Source organism: Pseudopipra pipra, chromosome 2 (genome assembly GCF_036250125.1).
Source record: "Pseudopipra pipra isolate bDixPip1 chromosome 2, bDixPip1.hap1, whole genome shotgun sequence".
NCBI classification, from domain to species: Eukaryota; Metazoa; Chordata; class Aves; order Passeriformes; family Pipridae; genus Pseudopipra; species Pseudopipra pipra.
This window is the reverse complement of record NC_087550.1, coordinates 41,519,282-41,540,337: the sequence shown is the minus strand read 5'-3', so window position 1 is coordinate 41,540,337 and position 21,056 is coordinate 41,519,282. Positions and strand designations below refer to the sequence as shown.

At 40.0% G+C, this 21,056-nt stretch overlaps 1 pseudogene; it reads left to right on the top strand.

Annotated features, from left to right (window-relative positions):
- Positions 1 to 4,894: 4,894 nt before the first annotated feature.
- LOC135409529 (stromelysin-1-like) lies at positions 4,895 to 12,030 on the top strand (annotated as a pseudogene).
- The last annotated feature ends 9,026 nt before the right edge of the window (positions 12,031 to 21,056 follow it).

Below are 21,056 nucleotides of genomic sequence, written 5' to 3'. Positions count from 1 at the left end.
ATTTGCTCCTGGTTTTCCACACAGTGTAGATCCCTGAGAGATCTTGTCAAAACGCATACTAACACCTGTTGCACCATCCATCCGGTCCAGAGGAAGCCATGTGTCTCCCAGTGTACCCACAGACCCACTGTCCCACTGTGCTAGCAGACAAGACCAAAGAAGGGCAGCAGAGATGCCTTTGAATGGGGCTTTGAGAAACCTGTCCTAGTGGAAGGAGTCCCAGCCAAACGCAGGGGGTTTGGAACTAGATGATCTTTAAAGTTCTTTCCAACACAAATTATTCTATGATTCTATAATCTTGGAATATCTCTTCTCTACCGTGTTCTCCTCCTCATGCATGCTAGATTCACTCTGAGCACCTCTAAAAGCAAGGTATAAAATGAACATAGGTTAGAAGTCAAGTTAGTTAAAAGTCAAGTAGGCACTGAACAGCTCAGCATTGCCACAAGGGCAGTGGTGCATCACCGTGAAGTCATGGACTGACAAGTGAGTGAGTTTACCTGGCAGCAGTCCAGGCAGGGCAGAGACACAGGAAAACTGTGTTGCCCTAACATCTCCCAGTGTCTTTCTCAATAGCTTGTGCTGTGTACACAGCATATCCTGAAGAAACTTCAGTTCAAGGACTTTAGATGACTCCAGGGTTAGGCAGGGTGCTTGTGAGTACTGTTTGTACATAAATAATGGGATTAATCCCCTTTGTTTTTAAAAATGCCTACATGCTTTGATATCCTACATAGATGCCTTCTTATATGTGAGGGCTACCTTCAGAAATCAGGCCTTTAGGATCTGGTTGTTGACTGAGACTCCAAAGTGGTTAAGGAAGAACAAAAAAGAGCATCTCAGCAATGGTGAAGCAGAACACTCTTGATGTTTACAATGACTCACATTATATTAACATATTTTTTTATATATGGTTGGTATAGTTTTTTTTAGTTATGACCTCAAGTAAACAGCAAAATTAAAATACTCTTTTGACCTCTGGGTATTAATTAGGTTAAACTCCCAGTATCTGAAGAATGAGTGATATTTATTTGGATGCAAAGGAAAATCTAGAAAGTGTAGCCTGGAGGATAAATAGAAGACAACATGGCATGGATTTCACCAGGACTGGTGACAAATGTTAACCATGGAATTTCCATCTGTATTTCTGTTTTCTTAATGTCTTAAACTTTGAAATGAAAGAACGTTACTTTTGGTTTGGGAAAAGCAATGAAATTCCTGGCAAATGAAAAACATAATTCAAATGAGATTGGAAACAGGAATGTTGGAGCTGCCTGGCTACACTTAGTGGGCAAGAGATTTCTTGTAACCATGACTTTCTTATAACTCATAAATGATTGCTGGAATTAAAGGCCTCTTGGGTACCAGAAGGGGAAATTTGTCCATAAATGTAATTTCAAGTACTTATCATCTGTGAATATGAACTTTCCCTGAAGCCTGAGGCCAGGCACACAAAAAACAAGAGGCACACAAAATAACCTGTTACGTCTGAAATTATTGACAGCACAACTGTTGTCCCAGACCCAATCTCTTGCATGAAATCTCAGGCAAAAATGCCTTAATGACTTCATCAACAAAGAGCAATAGTGACCTGTGTACAAGCTGACTGGAACTAGGGGGGGCCCCATCAGTGAATCAGCATTACCATGCTGAAGACTGTTATATAAAAGCCAGAAGTAGGTCACACGCTCATCTTTGTCAGCAATACATATTTCTGAGGCTAGGTTTGTGCTGCCAGGCCTGAGAGTTTGCAGCATCGCCAGGAATGAGGTGCCAAAGGCACTGAGTTAAGCAATGCTCATGGCAGCAAAGATTTGCAGTTCAGAAGCTTCCTGTGCACAGAACTGCTCTCCCAGGTTTTGACTGGGGATTACCAGAGTCCAGCCTGGCCAGGACACTGAGGGTACATAAGGCAGCAGAGTGGAGCAGTTTCAAGCTCTACATAGTTAAGCTTTTGGCTTTGCAGAACAATTCAACTTAATTATGTCCTGTTGAGGCTCTATGAGATGTTCTTTTGCTTTTCTCTATACTACAGTATGTATTAGTTCTAAAATATATAAACTGTACACTAGCAATAACCTTGCCAAAAAATGAGCAACTTCTAACACTTCTTGCCAGTGTTACATGTCTTTCTTGGGTACAGCCAAGAGGGGCTGGGGCTATGGGAATACATCCAAGGAAAAAGATTGACTCCAGAAGAGGGGGAGAAATGGGAAATCTTAGAAAATCACCAAGGCACTTTTACAGGTTGAAAAGAGGAGAACATAACAATTTTCACACTGATTTCTTTAACCCAAGCCAATAGATTGTCATTATATATTGTACTAGTTATTAATAAAGCCACCTCAAAGGACAACATCAAAGATCTCTGTGGTTATATAGTTTTCTTCATAAAGCATATTCTAGGTTATTGATCTCTTGAGGACAATGGTGAATAGTATCAAGTAAAATGAGAAAGAGGTTGACAGAGTAGCAAAAGTATGTGTTTGAGAAGGCCGATAATCAGAAAACCGTATACATTTCGTCAGCAGCTTCCTATATGCTTTTGATGGCTTCTGAAGGCCCTCTCATTAGTGAAAAAGATAAGTGAGGAAAATTTACCAAGAACTGCCAGCTGAAAAGCTTCTTCTTTCTTCTAATATATATGGAGATAATATGGGAAGAGAAAAAATGTTGGAAGTCTATAGCGGGGCTGTAAGTCCCAGAAGCTATTTCTGCAAAGAGGTATTGTGGGTGTGTAAGCTGCACAGGAGAACTCTACACACAATATTTAGATTCCTCTCACCCACTCAGAGACACCTCACATGTGAAGGGAGTCATCAAACCTCCCTCAGGGGATCGCTTCCCCTCAGCTCAGCTGCCCCATTTTTGGGCCCTTTCCTGAGCCTGTCCACCTCCTTCCAGGGCTAGGGAGAGGGTCTCTGCCCTAAGGGGAATGCTTCAGCTAGCTATCTGCTCTTAGGGTATGAGTTCTGTCCCCAGTGACCAGATAACCCCTGCAGAGTCCCATCGGCCTTGCCAGGGACTGCTCTTGTTTCAGCTGCCCAGACCTACAGTCCCTGATGTCCCGCCTGCAGACAGCCACAGGCACCCTGTGCTCTGGGGATCCTTCTGGTACCAGCACAGTGCTCTTCAGGAGGAAATAATTTTAGCAAATACCTCAAGTGTACTATAACCTCTCCTTTCACAGCTCTGTGGAAGGGGGTTTATCTCTCTGCACATGCAACGTCCCACCTTCCCTGCAGTGCTGCGGGGGTACCCTAAATCCTGTGTCAACCCTACAAAGAAATCTCAGATACATAGGACTGTCTTCAATGGCAGTAAGCATCTCTTTTCAGGATTCCCAGGGACTACACCATCACCACTGCTTTGTCCTCATTTGTGGCAGTTCATGGAGGGTGTGACTTGACTGGGTGTGGAAAAGTGGACCCAATGCTAGAGTGGACCTGTTGTTGAGTATCAGCAGTTCTCACCACCAGTGACAGACATAGAGAACAGAGGAATCTCTCCTCTGACTAGGACAGCCAATAGACAGTTTGATTAAGAAAACTTCAGTGCTTTATTATCGACAATGAAGGAATGGGACTGCAAACACACACTACTCCATTTTTGGGATTCTCTGCAGCTCTCTCTCTGTGCTCCCCTTTTATTAACCTCCTCGAGTAAGCAGCACCTGGTGTTGACATTCAGTTAACTAGAATTCCCAGGATTTTGCTGACCTGATGTTTTGATTTCACACGTTCACACGTTACCATTCTGTGATTGTTTTCAATCATAGTATAAACCATGCACGCTGTCACGCAGACCATTAAGCAGTTTTCCACTTTGAGACCACAGCGCTCAGTCAAGGTCGACCCTCTTTTTTGGTTCTAGTTAACTGAATGCAGGTGTAGGCTGGCTCAGCTTGTTCCCACACTTTATAAAACCTTATAGTAAGTATAAAAGGAGACTGTGAAATACAAAGTCATTGTGCAATTCTCTGAGAACAGTGGAAAAACTGTTGAATAAAAGTAGCACAAAAACATCTTGGCTCAATTTTTATACTTTTTACATATGCTGGGAGAATTTTTTTTCATTTCTTTCTGTAAATTCCACATTTTCCTCCAGACAAAAGGAAGTTTCATCCATGTGAGAACTGTATTAAAGAAAAACTGCATAAACAAAGCACTGCTTCATCAGGCAGGGAGTTATAGCACTGCCAGAACTATATCAAAGGGAAAGATGGTGGCAGTATAATAGCCTCCAAAAGTACATGCTCCTGTACAAACAACTGCAGACAAAACATAACAAAACAAAACCAAAAACGAACAAAAACCAAAACAAACAAACAAAAACCAAAACAAACAAACAAAAACCAAGACAAACAAAAACCAAACCAAACAAACAAACAAACAAACAAAAAACACAACCCCACCCCCAAATAATCAAAAAACCAACCAACCATGACCACCACCACCAAACACCTAGAACACAAATTTTCTGCTTGTTCTATAACCTTCTGTGTATGTTTTTCCCTTTAGGTACTTCAACAACCCTTTTGAAATCAATACTGACTTTGAATGGGAAACATTAAAGAGATATTTTTGGAGAGTAAGACTAGATTTTAAAAAAGGAAATATTAATAAGTTTATTAAAATGAACTACAGGTCTATTATCTTCTCATTAATCATATTTCCATGTTACAAAAGCTGCACAAGGGTGGAACCGGATGAAAGACAATACCAGTCTGTTTTATGATAAAACCCCTTGTTTTGCATGTTCTGTTGCTAACTAGAAATTGTGAGCATCAATGAGTCAGGGAAAACTTTATGCAGTAAACAAGTACTATATAAAGGTGAAACAGGTGTGTGGCAGACGACAAAAAGGACTTCTCTAAAGGTTAGGGGAACTGAGAATGGAGAACCTCCAATTTTTCTTATTATGCGTGGCACTTTCTTGTCCTTTTCCTGCAGATACAAGACAGAAGAAGGAAGAAGACATGGAACTTATCCAGGTGAGGAAAGCAGACCTTTGGGAAGATCTTTAGCAACTGTTGAGCATCCATTGCAGTCTCTGTAACTAGTAAACAGTGGCTGAGGAGCTTGCAGAATAAATAACATGATGGAATAGTTCTCAAAATGGTGGGTGGTGGGGAAAATGAATGGTGGTGTAATCATGATGACAAAGGCTTCTTTAGCCCCAACTCATCTTGCTTTATCCTTTTTTAGAGAACAATTAAACCCAATGATGTATTCACTTGCTTGTTGATTCTACAAACAATTAAATTCCTGAGTCAGTCTAGGTTTGTTTTGCAGTTCAGGTGGAAACACGGTTATTTATGTGACTTGCGGTACTATGAAACATAGGTCTTCATAAAATAAGTTAGGGTTTTTAATGAATTATTGCTGTCAAAAATGTGGGGAAATTGGATAATACTGATGAAATTTTATATTCAGTCATATATTCCAAACTGCCTCTTATAAAGGACTCTGGGTGACCCTAGGGCACAGGGTAAGTGGAGGGCATCTTATCAGAAAATGCTAGACAAATACTAATTTTAAATGTATTTTGAGTTAACTGCAAAAGTGATAATATAATGTAAAAAACTGTCATTAAGAGAAAAGTATTCATACAGGCTTTAACAAAATCAATTGTTAAAGCCATAGAACAGAAAGAAAAGTAACAGAGACACATGACTAAATGGGTTAGTATAATACCTTATGAGCTTCAAAAGCAAACACCATTTACTGTCTTAAATTATCTATTTTTTTTTCATTAGAAGTATCTTGAAAATTACTATGAATTTAAGAAAGATGGGGAATCTCTTGTTTGGAAAAGTAATAGCCCAGTGAACCAAAAACTGAAAGAAATGCAGGAATTCTTTGAGCTGAAGGTGACTGGAATACCAGATTCTGGCACTTTGGACTTGGTACAGAAATGTCACTGTGGATTCCCTGACATAGCTGGGTTCTCTACCTTTGCAGGAGAGCCAAAATGGGCAAAACAAGTTCTGACATACAGGTAATTACAGTGGAATTCTTCGTGTCAAGATGGCATACTCCACAGCACAAGTGGCAAAAACACAGTTGGTTTTCTATCTTATATTTTGAAGGATATTAAACTACACACCAGACCTGCGTCCAGCAGATGTCAATGCAGCCATCAAGAAAGCATTAAGTGTTTGGAGCACTGTGACTCCACTGAAATTCATCAAGAAGGATAGAGGTGATGTAGACATAATGATCTCCTTTGCAGCCAGAGGTAAAACTCCAAGCAACCGTTATGAGTTACTGCCAGTTTACTGTTTGTCTGGAGCAGTTGACTTGAAATGCTAATGATTTCTTCCCATTAATAGCACATGTGAAGTTCAGAGTCAGGTTGAACAAGCAGACAGAAAACACAGTTCTTGCTCAAGGTGCTATGCCTATAATTCTTGACAATCTTTGGGGGAGGGTATAGAGGCAAATGAGGAGAAGGAGAGGGAAAATAAATGTAAGGAGCTGCCTGTAGTTCACTGGATCTATACCTACCACACTCTACCCAGTTGTGCATGAACACCCCATCAGCTCTGTATGGAATTTGCTCCTCAGATCACAATAACTTCATCCCCTTTGATGGCCCAGGATGATCCCTTGCTCATGCCTATGCACCCAGCAAGGACATTGGTGGAGATGCTCACTTCGATGAGGATAAAACCTGGACAAAAAGTACAGACAGTAAGACATTAAGTTCTCCAAGCCCTTCTTGAAGCAAGTTGCGTATGAATTCAAGGGTACAGTGTCTGTCTCTTCCTTATGAAGTGCTTAAATTGCTACTGATTTGGGGGAGCATTGTTCTGTGGTTTCCATAGCTATAAAAAGCCACTGAGCCCTCTGGTTAAGGGCTGCACTGGATGGAGAATTATTTGGGAGGGGGCCCCCTTCTCTCCACTCCTCCAACCTGCTTGCTTCTTGCCAATATTTATATCACTTGCACAAAGCCTAGGGTCCTTCTCCCACGCTGACTTTACAGGATCTACAGGCTATTTCTTTGTACTCTGCTATAATGATTTCATTATTTTTCTTTCTGACCAGAATTTTATCTCTAACTGAATTTCCCATGAGAGCTTCACTTGCTTAGGCAAGCAGTTCTGAAAGCTTCTGAACTACCTTATGCCCTTCAATGTTATTCAGAAGAAATGAAAAGCTGTGTGTTTGTTTTTGTTTGTTGTTTTCAGGTACGAACCTGTTTTATGTTGCTGCCCATGAGTTTGGCCATTCACTGGGACTCTTCCACTCCAAAGACCCCAATGCTTTGATGCATCCAGTTTACAGGAAATTTGACCCTTCAGTACTCCCTCTTCATTAGGATGATATTACTGGCATTCAGTACCTCTATGGTAACTCACAGTTATTGACTAACTAGCAATTATAATTTCAAAGACTTTGGAATACCTTACAGTGACGTTTTGTGTACTGGGTATACCTCAGTGAGTTCTCTCTATAATTTCTTCCATAAACTGCTTCTTTTAGGACCACCTTCTAACACATACGATGATCAAAGGGAATCTGCTGAGATAAAAGACACAACTGAGCCAAAAGATCCTGCACTGCCAAACAACTGTGGCCCCAATTTAACTTTTGATGCTGTCACTACTTTCCATGGAGAAATAATGTTTTTTTTAAAGACAAGCATGTCAGCTTCTAGTAGTAAAATAGCTGGGTATCATTTTTTAAATTATGCCCCACAGCATGGGAAAATAACTTTAGCCAGAATATCAGCCATTCTAGACAGGAAGGCAAGACAGGGAATCAGGAGAAGAGATGGAAAGCAAACACAAAGAGGCTGCTGGAAAAATGAAGAGAGAAAAGGATAAGGAGGAAGATGACCTGTGTTACAGAACATGCTGTGAAAAGGGCGGAGAAAGATGGCTCCTCTGCAAACAGACTGTTTTCACTTTAGGCTGTAAGCAAGTCCCAAGTGTTGGGCATCTGGGAGAGTTCAGCTTTGGCAAAACACAATTCCAGCTCTGGGACACTTGACACCTTCATTGCTGTCCTTGCTTTGAGACAGCTGAGGGTTTACCAGTCTTGACACAATACCTACTTGAAGAACCTCTGTAGTGGTGATTTTGTAAAATAATAAAAGGAAAGGATGATAGATTCAGTGCTAAACAGACAAAGTGTCCCTTTCCAGGGCATGACATCCCAAGGCCTGAAGTAGAAGGGTAAAGGAGATGATTCCCCTTCTTTTCATGAGATAGGGCTGTGCTTCCCCTGCTTCAAACCATCCCTAAAAATCAACATTGAAGCAAGTTCTGACCTCAGAGTTTGGAGTCCACAAGGCCAGTAAAGTATTATTTTGCAGAAGGGCCTCACACACACTGACTGTTTCTCTAAACTGGTGCTGATAATCCCAGAGTGGGCTTCATTCCCAAAGTCTTACTCCATACCAGCCATGTGATTCCAGGTCTCTCTAAGCTCCATTTCTGCATAAGGGAAAACAAATGTTCTGACCAAACAGTTCCTCTGATCTATTTTAGATGTCTGGATCAAGATGAGAGCAATCCCACCATGGAATTAACTTTCTTTACATTAAGATTAGGGGAGCTTAATGTGACTGCTCAGGGTACATGGTTGGGTTTAGTTAGATAAATCCTACCCTGACTGCCATGATGTGGTTTCATGCATTAGTGTGTGTGAACACCTAATTTTATTTAAAACCTGTTCTATATTTATGTAAGACAAATGTGGCGCAAACATCCTGCAGTCAGAACAGCTGATTTTAATTTAATATCTTTGTTTTGGCCACGGCTGCCACCTGGTGTTGATGATGCATATGAAATTTCTGAAGAAGATGAAACCATCATTTTTAAAGGTAAAATGTTGTCTTTTTATTTTCCCATGTTGTCTTCCAATTAGCCTTGAGAGTTTTTCTGGCTTAAAAAGTACTTAAGCTCTTTCTGTAGGATCCAACAAGCTTGAATTTAGTCTAAAAATCGGTGTGCTTCAATCACAGAGATAACCAAAATATTATCTAAGATAAAGAAAATGTATCTTATTTTTTAATATCCATACAGAAAAGTTTCCCTGACAAAATAAATGTAATGACTTTTTTCTTTCTGGGAAATTATCTATTGAATTTAAAAATTATACCACATGCTTCTTCCAAACTTGTGGGAAACCTATATAAATATGAAAGAAGACTGAAATTTCAGTTTTCACAAAAAGTGATGAGATCTATTGCTAGAACTAATATGTAGAACGTTTTCAAGTAACCATTATTTTATTTTTGTATTTTTCCATTAAAAGATTAGCTTTCATTGAAGGGATTATGTCATTCCCAGAAGAAGATTCTGATAGTATGTTGTCATCAACTTTTCTTCATAGGGAATGAATTCTGGGTTGTGAAAGGAGATACCATGCTTCCTGGATACCCCAAAAAACTCTACACCATGGGCTTTTCAAAGGATCTTACCAAAATTGATGCTGCTTTCTATAATGAAAATGAGGGGAAAACATATTACTTCATAGTGGACAAATTTTGGAGGTAATATTTCCTGTGCTACTTTCCTAAACAGAAGCAAACATAATCATATGATCAATATCCTGCCATGATTTAGGATGCGTTAGTCATACACTTTTGGTAATCTCTTTCAGTGTCACAACTGGCTATGAAAAAAATATTTGAAATGGAGGTGAAACTGTGCTTTTAGCTTTCCTGTTAATCGATATAACTATTGAATATTTTATTTCTTTATTTATTTTCATTTATCTGCCTTGGGAAAAAAGCTATTCTACAGCTCCATGAGTCATCTCAGGAAATCAGTCAGAACCTCACCATTTATATAAAAATGTTTCTGTGGAGTAAGAAGGAGAATCCCACCCTTTTCCAGTTACTAACAGATAGTTTCATAAAGTTGCTGATAAATGCTATGTACTGCAAATAATTATCTGCTGTGCATGGTTATTGTTTTCTCTTTCCAATTCAGTCCCTAATGCTCAGGTTTTTCTTACAGGACATAGATTTCTAACAGCCAAAGGAGGTGCTCCTGTAATGAAAGCAGTAATTAACCTTAACTTTTGTAGATGAAGAACAAAACTTCTCTTCTGCCTGTCACCACAATGCCCAAGTCATTGTGCTTACAGAGATCACCCTGACGTAACTATTCAGACACATATTTGCAGTTTAAGCAGAAAATCAGACTTCCACATTTTAAGTCAAATTCTGGTAGCTTGAATGATTTCAGATGAGATGTTTGATCATTAAATCTCTTGCTGGACAAAGTTATCAGAAGAGGAAGGCTTTCAGAAGCCTTCTTATTCCAGCATTAATAGATAAAATAGACTTTACTAAAGATGTAATAACTTGCTGTACTTATGTAAAATGACTTAAAATAACTTATAACTTCAGAAAAAAAACACAGATTTTTTCCTGATAAACATTTCTTACAGAGTCATGACATGAAAGCAATCTTTTTATAATATATTATCTCCTTTAGGCATGGTCCCTCAGAAAAAAGTATTAAGTATTAAGCAGATTTACGACAATAGTTCCAGTATTAAGTATTCTTAGATGTATCTTGAGGTGCAGTAAAAAGAAGCAATTCTTCCAGTGCAGCTACTAGAGTAATAATTATTTATGGCAAATTGTGTCTCTCTCGATGCTACCTAAATGATACTGAAAATCTTTAATGAATGCAGTTACCTGTTGATAGGTAGAAGGTAATTAGGTGAGATTATTTAGTCATGAGTTGTTTGCAGTTTTCATTGACTCCAGGTTGTTTATAATTTTTCTCAGTTATGATAAAAGAGGTCAGTCTATGGATAGAAAGTCATTACTCATAAGAGATGCCTTTCCAGAAATTAATGGGAAGATTGATGCTGTTTTTCAACATGAAAGTGAGTAACTGTTCTTAATAAAATCTGTATGAAGTGCTCAATCATAGGGTTGAGAGAGCCTGGGCAGAGAAAGACACTTCTAAATGATGTTCAGAGCCCTCAAGATGACCAGTAAAACCCTGAAACAGTCACGTAATGCTCCCATGCTTCACTTTACCCCTTCGACAACTTCAGATCTGGGAAGGCGGAAGGGACAGATATATCTGTATTTATGTTGACGTGCACATCACACCATGAAGAGCACTACCCAAGACAGTGATGTCTCAACAACATAAGGTTTACCTGCTGTGACCAAAGCTATCACAGCCTGGCCCTCTACCATAAAATGGGACTGCTTTGAGTCCCAGTTGGCACTAACTTCTCCTGCATGAGGGTGAATACTGCTTAGGCAGGGAGATGCTGATCTAGACTCAAGGATACACCCACACTGCCAAGTGTCGCAGCTTCCCAGTTATCTCCTTGCTCCTCATATGTTCCTTATCAAAACCCATACATGCTAATTGTTTCATAGCAAATCATGCAACTGATAACATCTTCCTCCAAAACAAGTCTCACATGTGGTGCTGGGGGTCCTCAGCTGTAGACCTCACTCCCAGAGGCCAGTGTGGATGTTACTGCCCCAGGCTGGATATCTCCTTCCCTGCATGGTATCTGGCACACAGCTGGCTAGAAATGCACTCTTCTGGGTGGTTTCAACACAGCTGATGTGTACCAGCAGATGTTTTAAACTGAAGAAACACTCAAGATACACTTTTTGTATTGTCATCTTGTGGGACTCAGCACGTTATGCAGTTGGTTTGCCATGGAAGGTGTTCCCATGATGCTGTACAATGGTTTGCAGAGGTTACACCTGGGAGTAGATCCTCTTGGCAGCATAATTGTATCCAAAGGTTACTTTGAGCTCTTTCTGGATGTTGTTGAGTCGTACTAATCTTTACATCTGCAGTATCATAATTCACCTGGTTTGATTGCTGTCTGTTTTTTTTATAGACTTCCTTTATTTCTTCTGTGGAGGAAAGCCATTTGAGTTTGACATTGATAAGAAGAGAGTTACACGCTTCCTAAAGACAGACTTCTGGTTTCCATGTTAAGGAAATGAAATCTGTAATGGTGTTGGAAAGAATGTAGTGTTATTGCTCTAGAAACACTTTTTCTTTTATAAATGTATGAAATGCACAGGTACTTTAGCATTAGTCAGTAGACTTCAGACCCTGCATGATCTGTGTTTCTGTAAATAACAGAACAGGATTTAACATTCTGATGAGTATACATGTATGTAGTTAACATCAGGCTGGCTAGCTTACCAAACAACAATGCAGTTTTTACTTTTGATACAAAATTATGGCTTATTATTTCCACCATCTTCTTTTCACTTGTCATGTTGTACATCACAGTACACAGAACCCTACCACGGTTCCAGGAGTCCATGAGGAAGAGCATTTCTCTTCCTAAAGCTAGGATTACTTTCAACCAGTTTTAGATATTACAAAGTTAAACAAGCAGACTAATCAAAGCTACTGGTCATTGTTGCAGTCCAAAATGCGGATACCAACAGAAAAGGAACTGCTAGGATTAAACAGGAAACCTTGGGCCACGGGGGCTGGGAAAAAACCACCATCTAAAAGACCAGACAAGATCCACTGACATTCATTTCATGTGGATTGTCCTGATCTCCCCCAGCAGAATGTAGAAAGACTGCATGATCCTATCGGTTATCTCATTGTTTTCTCCCTCCCTATGTAAATCCTTATTTCGGGAAAAGCTGACCACCCTTCCCCAGTATAATCTTGCTTACTGGAAATATCAAATCCTTTTTCCCCAAAATGTAAATACTGGATCTGAGAAATGTAAGTCCATTTTTCCTCTTATGTCACCCCTGTTACTGGAAATGTTAATAATTCCTGTGGAATCCTCTGTTTGGAGTAACCCTGCCTCCTCATTAGCATGGAAGCCCCTCAGACCCTTAAATAGCGTTCACATGTTCAGTAAGTCATTCCAGCTTTTTGCCTCTCTATCTGGGATCATGGTAGCTTTATTAGACCCTTACAGCTCATAATTGGAGTGAGACATACAGGAGCTCCAGAGAGCAATCCCTCCCAGCCTGAAGTGCATGTTTAGAGGCGGAAGTGCTCCTTTTTTTTACTGACTGGAGAGGCAGGGTTGGACATCTGATTATAGAAGGCTAAATTTAAGTGTGATGAATTATACCCTAAGGTATTTATTGGTATATGTGATTTCCTGTGCAATGTGTTGGACAACCATGTTTGAGCAGGAAGGTTGGGCCAGATGACCCTACTATGGTCCCTTACCCATTCTGTGATTCTGTGATCAGAGGGTTATCTCCCCAGACATAGGAGCAGAGGGACACACTGGCATGTAGGAAAGACCCAGTCATCCCTGACCTGTCTCTGCTCCTCTTCAGTTTTCCCTGGGGAGCTCCCATTGCCTGGGGGACACCCATCATCATGTGTCAGTGGGAGAGGGTCCCTCTCACCGCACAGGTTGAGGGGTCACTGCCGGGGAGATAGGGATCAATATCTAGGGTAAAAGCATTTAGGGATTTTATAAAACTTATTATGTCATATTTGAAGGGGACTGTGGAAATGTTCAAAATTTATTGTGAGTTGATTAGGGGAAAGACCAAAGGCAGGGAAATGGAAGTATCAAGGTAGATTGGGGAGGAACAGGGTTGGGAAAATAGAGGGGTAAGTGGATGAAAATAATTGATTGCATGCAAAAAGGCTGCAGTCAGTGTGCTTCTTTGGCCCTCCCTGCACATATGGTCCTGTCTTCCCAGTAAATCCTATCTTATGTGTGCGTGAGCTCTTTCTGTACGTTCTTGGATGAGCTTCAAGCCAGACTGGCTGCTGAGGAGGTTAAGAAATCTGAATACTAGCAGTTGGAACATGGCTGCAAGCTACAAGGATACATACATTACTAGGACACGGGAGGTGTGGGGGCAGCTATTCTACTGTGAGGACTGTGTGTCTAAGACCAGCTGCTGAGGGCCTCCACACTGTTTCTATTTCCATGTCGACGTTTCACCAGTAGACAGAAGTCCTCATCAGCTGAAGGGGAGGAATGGGATGGGACAACCTTTTCATATTTGTCCAGGCACCCCATGTTTTTTGTCTATGATGGTCTCTGTAGCCAGCCTCATGGCTCTCTTGACCTGGGAAACAGATATGAAACAGCTGCCAGTTCAATACTGTAGACAATAATCTCCCAGGTGCTGAAGTCAGACATCACTTGGTAGTGCTCTACAGGTGCCCACAAGTATTCAGATGGATAGCTACCAAGATCTAAGGTCTTAGAGAAGGTACTCTTTCTTTTATGCATATAAAAAGACCTTTCCTGGTACCCAATCTTTCCCCCTCATTAGACAACTTCCCGAAAAAAAAGGGGAAAAACTGAGAAAAAACAGTTCTATTTGATTCTTCTTCTCCATGAATCACAGAATCATCAACTGACTAAGGTTGGTTGGACCTCTGAAGGTCATCTGGTTCAACCCCGCTGCTTAAGCAAGGCCACCTAGAGTGGGCTACTGAGGCTCTGGGTGGCTTTTGGAGATACGGTTTTTTCATACCTCATCAGGCAACCTGTGCCAGTGTTCTGTCACTCTCACACTAAAAAAAAAGTGTTTCCTAATGTTCAGAAGGAACCTCCTGTGTTTCAGTTTGTGCCCATTGCCTCTGGCCCTGTCAGGATAAGGCAATTGTATTGTATTTAAACACACAATTGTACTGTATAAATGCTATGGGTTATTTCAGTACACTTTATGGAACCTTTTTTCTGACACATTTTTAAAACCCCTGGTAGCAGGACTGCTCAAATGGGGCACTCCATTGTGGATCTAGCCACTGAGAAATTTTTATATGAATTCACAAGGAACAGTTTTATCACGTGCCTCTAGAATTCAGATCACAAAAATTGTTTTCTTCAATGTTTTGTTTATAATGGTCTTGTTCTGGTTTTCACAATCTTGTCTTTGAGGACATTTTGCTTACATCTGAATGGGGTTTTTTGGTTGGTTGGTTGGGTTTTTTTGGGTTTGGGATTTTTTTTGTTTTCTTTTGCCAAGAATTCTATAGTGCATCCATCAGAAACAATCCAGAAGGTCCAGCAAGGGAGTTCCAATACTATCTACCCTAGGAAACAACTGTTTTGATTGGATGTTCTTTTTCTTACCATTTATTGATTTTCTTGGTTTCACACACTCATCCTGCCTGGAAGGGACGAATGGCGTTTGGTATTGTTCTTGGAAGGATTACATATATATTTTCACAAAAGGTAGCTCTGCAGTACTGACCTGAACTGAAAAGTTGTTGTGTACTAATTTAAACACTCAGACTAAGAGCAGAAAGTTTACCAACTAAGTAAACCAAAGGTAACTGATAGGTACTGGCAGAGTAGAATAAGATTAAAATGAGTTAATTTAACTGTTGTTTCCAGGGACTTGTTCCTAGCGAGACACTGGGTTTGGTTTATGGAAATGGTGAGGGAAAAAAACCCTTTCCTGGTAAAAGAAACAGCAACTTTGTGGGTTCAGAAGTGCTTAAGGCAACTCAGAACTAGAAAGATGCATCTCACAGGTGCCACTGAGATTCCAGAGAAAATAGTTAAAAGGTGCCAAGGAGCAGACTTTGTTTCCAGATTATTCCCTGGTAGCCTCTGAACTGCCATCTGGCTGCTCTCCAATAGGCCTGTTCATGTTTTCTCCCTGCCAGCAAGACAACTGTCCTTGCAGGTTTGCAAGCAATAGCTGTCTCATGGGATATCTTGGCATTGATGCCATGCATCCAGCTGGGGGATTGTTAGCCTGTAGGAGTTCCAGTATGTCCCAGATAGTCCAGAGGCCCAGGGAATATGCAGATTTATTTTGTATATCAGTGTGGAGACATTGATCTCTTCTTGCTGCCTTTTTCAAGACAAGTTTTATATCTGCACAGCTTGTGTGATAACCATCAAGGTAAAGGACTTCAAGTTGGTAAGTTTGGTTCTGCAAGGCATCCCAAAGCTGGTCTGCCATCGGGGAAGTCATGCACTGGACACAACAGATCAGGTTCCCATCCCAGACAACAGCCCAGCTGCAAGGATGAAGAATGTGATTTGTTTTTTCTGTGTTCAGGAAGCAGGTGCTTGGCATGGAAAGTGGCACTCCTTCCCTTCTCCTTTTACTGAAATCATTGATGATGCCATGTCTGAGACTATGAAAGTCACTGAGGTGTAACTCAAGCACTACCCCAGTCTGTGACTGGTCATGTTAAATTGCTTTTCTACAATAGGATAATCAGAAGTGATTCAGCACTTGACATCCTGAGCCCTATTGCGATGGCCTTTGGACTTCTGAGAGGTTTGAACTATAGCACTGTGCTCCTAACAATGCCCAGCACAGCACCCTGGTTTGTAGACTGAGTGACTGATCATTCACTTGGAACAGTACCAACAGCAATTCTATAAAGGAAATGTTTAACACTGTGTGACGATAAGCCATGAACTTGTGCAAACTCTGAGATAACTGACTTGAAGGGTTGCCTTTGGCTTTTTCATCTCAGTGTTAAAATATGCTTGTCCCTAAGTATTTATTAAGGTAAAATTCCTAATGAACTTTCTAACTTCATGCAAACATCTGGCAAACAGCTGAATATTGTGGCACAGTGACAGGATTTATATCTTTGACACTTCAGTTTTCCTATTAAAAGTTATATCCTTCAAGGAAAATAACTTGTCTCATTTGCAGAAATATTTTCATTTTGTTGCTTCAAAATAGATTGGAAACACGTGAAGAGATTCAGATATACATAAGAGCACAGAATGGGTGTAAAAGTACTTCCTGCAGGCATTATGACTACTTTGTAGTGCCACCTGCTAATGAGAAAGCAGTATTAAATATCATTGTGACAAACATTAAACATTCTTAGAATTACGAAGTACTACTTTTCATTTTTGCAACAGTAAAATTACAGAACTACCAGTCGAAGTTCCCTTTTCTACAGTAATTCTGCAGTGAGAAACCTGATTTAGGGAAACCCCACTGTGAGTCACACTGTGAATTTATTTTTTCATTATTCAGTCAGGGGTGTGGGTGGAAGTCATTTGAACATTTTAAAATGTTATCAAAGTTAGCTAGGGAAAAGAGAAATAGCTCCAAGAGTCAAATCCAAGCCCTAGCTAAGTGAGGTACAAAGTAAATGGAAATCACTGAGAGAGAAAATTTTTTGAGGCTGGGAAAGTCTTCTGGGGAAATATGGCTTCCCTTAATGCTTCTGTCTAAATGTCCTTTTCAATTAATGCTGAAACGGGAAATCATGCTGGGTAGACCTCTGTCAGTGTTTACATTCCTATGTAGACTTAGTGAGTGAGAAACAGTGAGTAGAGTACCTAGAAAAGGGACACTTTGAGGTCTCTTGCCTCAACATGAGCAACAAGGGTGCAGTTTTGCTGAGGAAGAAGTGTGCAAATAAAGCAGGATTATTGCCAATACAGAGAAACACAAACCTGTACTGCCTGGATGTACACTGGAAAAACCCTTGAAAAACAACTGTGTCACCTCCTCTTCCTTAGGCACCCATTTGGGTTTAGCAGTGGCTTAGCAAATAGATACCAGACCTCACAAGGTGATTGAGGACAATCTGAGTGAGGCACTGATGCTTGTGGTCCAGACAGAAGCTACCTCTGAAGAACTCTTGGGGATAGGTAAGGGTCAATTTTACTTATCTCCTTTGATTACATGGAGATTTTCCATGTAAGCCCCTCTGGAACACCTCTGCTATAGACAGCCTGGAAGAGCTGGGATTGTTTATCCTGGAAAAGGCAATACTTCAAGGAGACTTCTTTTGGGCTTCCAGTACTTAGAGAGGGATCATAAGAAAGAGGGAGAGGGACTTTTTACAAGGGCAGACAGCAACAGGACAAGGACAAATGGTTTTAAACTAAAATACGAGAGATTTAGGTTAAATCTTAGGAAGAATTTCTTTACATGGAAGGTGGTGAGGCACTGGAATGCCCAGAGAAGCAGTGGATGCCCCTTCCCTGGAAGCATTCAAAGGCTTTGAGCAAATTGGTCCAGATTCCTTCCAACTCAAACCATTCTGTGATTCTAGAATGCTATGATTTTAGGAAAATTTCAGGCAGAGACAATGTGTTAGGAGTTGTCCAAACCAAACACCTTGAGAGAGGTGAAGCTGCTGCAGCTTCATGACGACAGGTCCAACCAGCAGTGAAGTTGCACTTGTATTCCCAGTAGGGACATGCATGCATACATATGTACCAAATGGACTGGCACATGCATCTTTCCAGTCACAGCACCACAGACACAGGGACCTTCAGCCCCTGGTGCAACCCGAGAGGCTCTCACTGAGACCCCCACAGGCAGGATAGAATCCCTTACATGGGAAAATTACTAGAAATTGGGTTTAGTGAGAGGCCAAGACAGTCAGATGCAGGTGCAATGCAATGGTCCCTCAGGCAAAATAAGGAACTGTGTAGACACCACTTGGCATTCAGTAACAATTCTCATGTATTTTGAGGGGATCTCACTTTCATTTTGGCATATTCATGTCTCATTCTGTTGGGTTTTGAGCTTTTTTCTGGAGGCCAGACTCTGCCCTTCCCCTCAACACAGATTCCAGGGAGTTGTGCCAAAGAACACGCAGTAGGAAACCAACACGAATGGTGAAACGAGACATGACTTTGTAGCCCAACACTGGAAAATCCCAAGACAGGAGGAAGCCACTGCTTCTGCTTCCTCTTCCTGATACTGCTGAAGGTTTTTCACTTGTTGACTCTTCAAATGAATAAACAGCTCCCATAGCTAGTGCTGGAGCCCAGGACTTTCTAGTCCTTCCACTAGCTGACTTGGAAAGTAATTTATTGAAAGTTTCATGGAAAACAACTATATGTCCCCTTTGACTCTCTGTCCAACTCAGTATCCTCTTGGTCATGTTAAAATTTGGCCATAGACCTTTTGTAGAAATTTGCCACAGGACACGATTTCCTTATGTTCCTGTCTCAGCCACTGGACACATCTGATTAATCTGCATCTCTTCTTTGCCTCTATGTATTTAGACATGTCTATGATGCCTTTGGATAATAAATAAATTTAAAAAAAAAATAGAAGAAATAAAAAATTAACCACTTTTTAGAAAAAAAAAAAAGAAATTAAGCTATTAAATCAGGAACTATATAAACCAGCCTACAGAAAAACTGGAGAAATATTTACAGGTATGACTAGTTTAAAAACTGAGTTAGAGAAGTTAAGCAGCATTTCACAAATTCTGGGATTATGCGAGTTGTAGCAAAGTCTTTGGAGAGGTACCCAGCACATAAAATTCCTTTTGTACATGTCTGAAAATCAACATAGATTAGGAATAATCAATAATTAGGTTTCCTTGGACTATGAACCATGAATATGGAAGTTGAATTTATTTACATCTACCACAGCTGTACCCTTTGAGGAATTATTGTCCTAGTCATTTTGAATCCCAGCACATGAATGTTGCTTCTGCTTTTGAAGTGTCCTGTATTAGCTTCAGTACTCCAGGCAAGCTATGTGACTCACATTGGAAGGTATAAAGTAATTTCCTTTTCCCAGGAATGATGTATGCTCTGCTGAACCTAGATATAACTAGGAGGTGCTACACTACAGTGAATGTAGAATTACACACTAAGTACATTATTTTTCATGCCGTTTGAGAAACTAAGTGAAGAATTTTCCAGCATAATTAAAATAATGATGTATATTTGTATTTTTCCCTCTCACACTAACATTTACTGTTTCCCTTTTAAGGTTCCAAGGAAGCTCCTTACCTCCAGTAAGGACAGAGACATCAAAACCATCCTGAGAGATGTCCAACCTGTACCTGTCAGGTTCCAGAGTTAGCAGATACACAGCCACTTCAGGCCAAATACTCTGGTGCTTAGCTGTCCTTGCAGTCAGAATTGTTTTCCTCAGTTTAGGGGTCTACAATGTAGGTTCCCACATGTGTCCAGGGTATTTAAACCCAATACAGTCAATGAAGTATAGACAGCAATTCATCTGATTTTAAAGTCCATGTCTTATGGTCAGTTGAATCACTCTCTAGAATTCATTGTCCAAAATGGGAATTTAGAGACCTAAATAACTTACAGATATCTACGCAAAAAAAAAAAAAAAAAAACAACCAAAAACAAACAAACAAACAAACAAAAAAAAAAAAAAAAAAAAAAAAAAAAAACACAAAAAAACCAAACAAACAACAACAAAAAAAAAACCAAAAAACCAAACAACCAAAACTTAAAGGATATTTCACCTCATTAATCATTTACCTGTACTTGAGACACCCACCAGGCCTGGCTGCCATGACACAAAATCTATGGAGACATACATCCTTCTAGGGTAGCTGGAGGTCAGATGTGATTCCCTAAGACATCTCAAATAACACCAATGCTCAGGCAGCAGAATCTCAAACCTCATGTCTTAGTCGCTGTTGCTTAAGAGCACTCTAAAGTCTTGGAGACTAGACACTGCTTCCTTTTTACTAAAACTTTCATATATTTATCAGCCTTTATCATGGCTCCCCTCTTTCCTCCTTCTATGAAAATCCCTGTTGTGTTTCATGGAGTTTTTTTTCTCCCAGAGCTCATCTCTCTCTGCCTGAATCCAAACACACTGTTGCAGCTGAGACCTTATCTATGCTGGCAAGAGTATAAATATCACCTACCATACATATAGGAACCCAGCTATGCATTCCAGTAGCATGACTGATTTTTGTTAATATCAGTAAAAAAATGTTGAATCATTTTAGCACTCAGTTCTGCTAACATCATAAGATTGTTTTAGATAGAACTTTTAGGTAACTGATAACAGTCCTCCTGAAGTTATGCTGTTGATTATTCCTAGATAAGTTCTTTGTACTACCTTTTGTATTTTGTTATTGCATATTAGAACGTATTATTCTGTAGTCTGTTAAGTATTAAATAATATGTATCATCTATTTGATTCATTATCATACAATATATTATGTTACTGTTACGTGTTTTTTCTTATAATTTCTACAGTTTATCAAGACTTTGTGCCATAAATAGTCTAAATTCATAATTCAAGAGAACCTACGAAATGTAGCTCCACATTTTATTTGAGAAACACTTCCTTATTTTTAAACACACTACAAAATTGCCCAAAAGAGAAGATTAGGACAAGATAAGGACAGTAACATA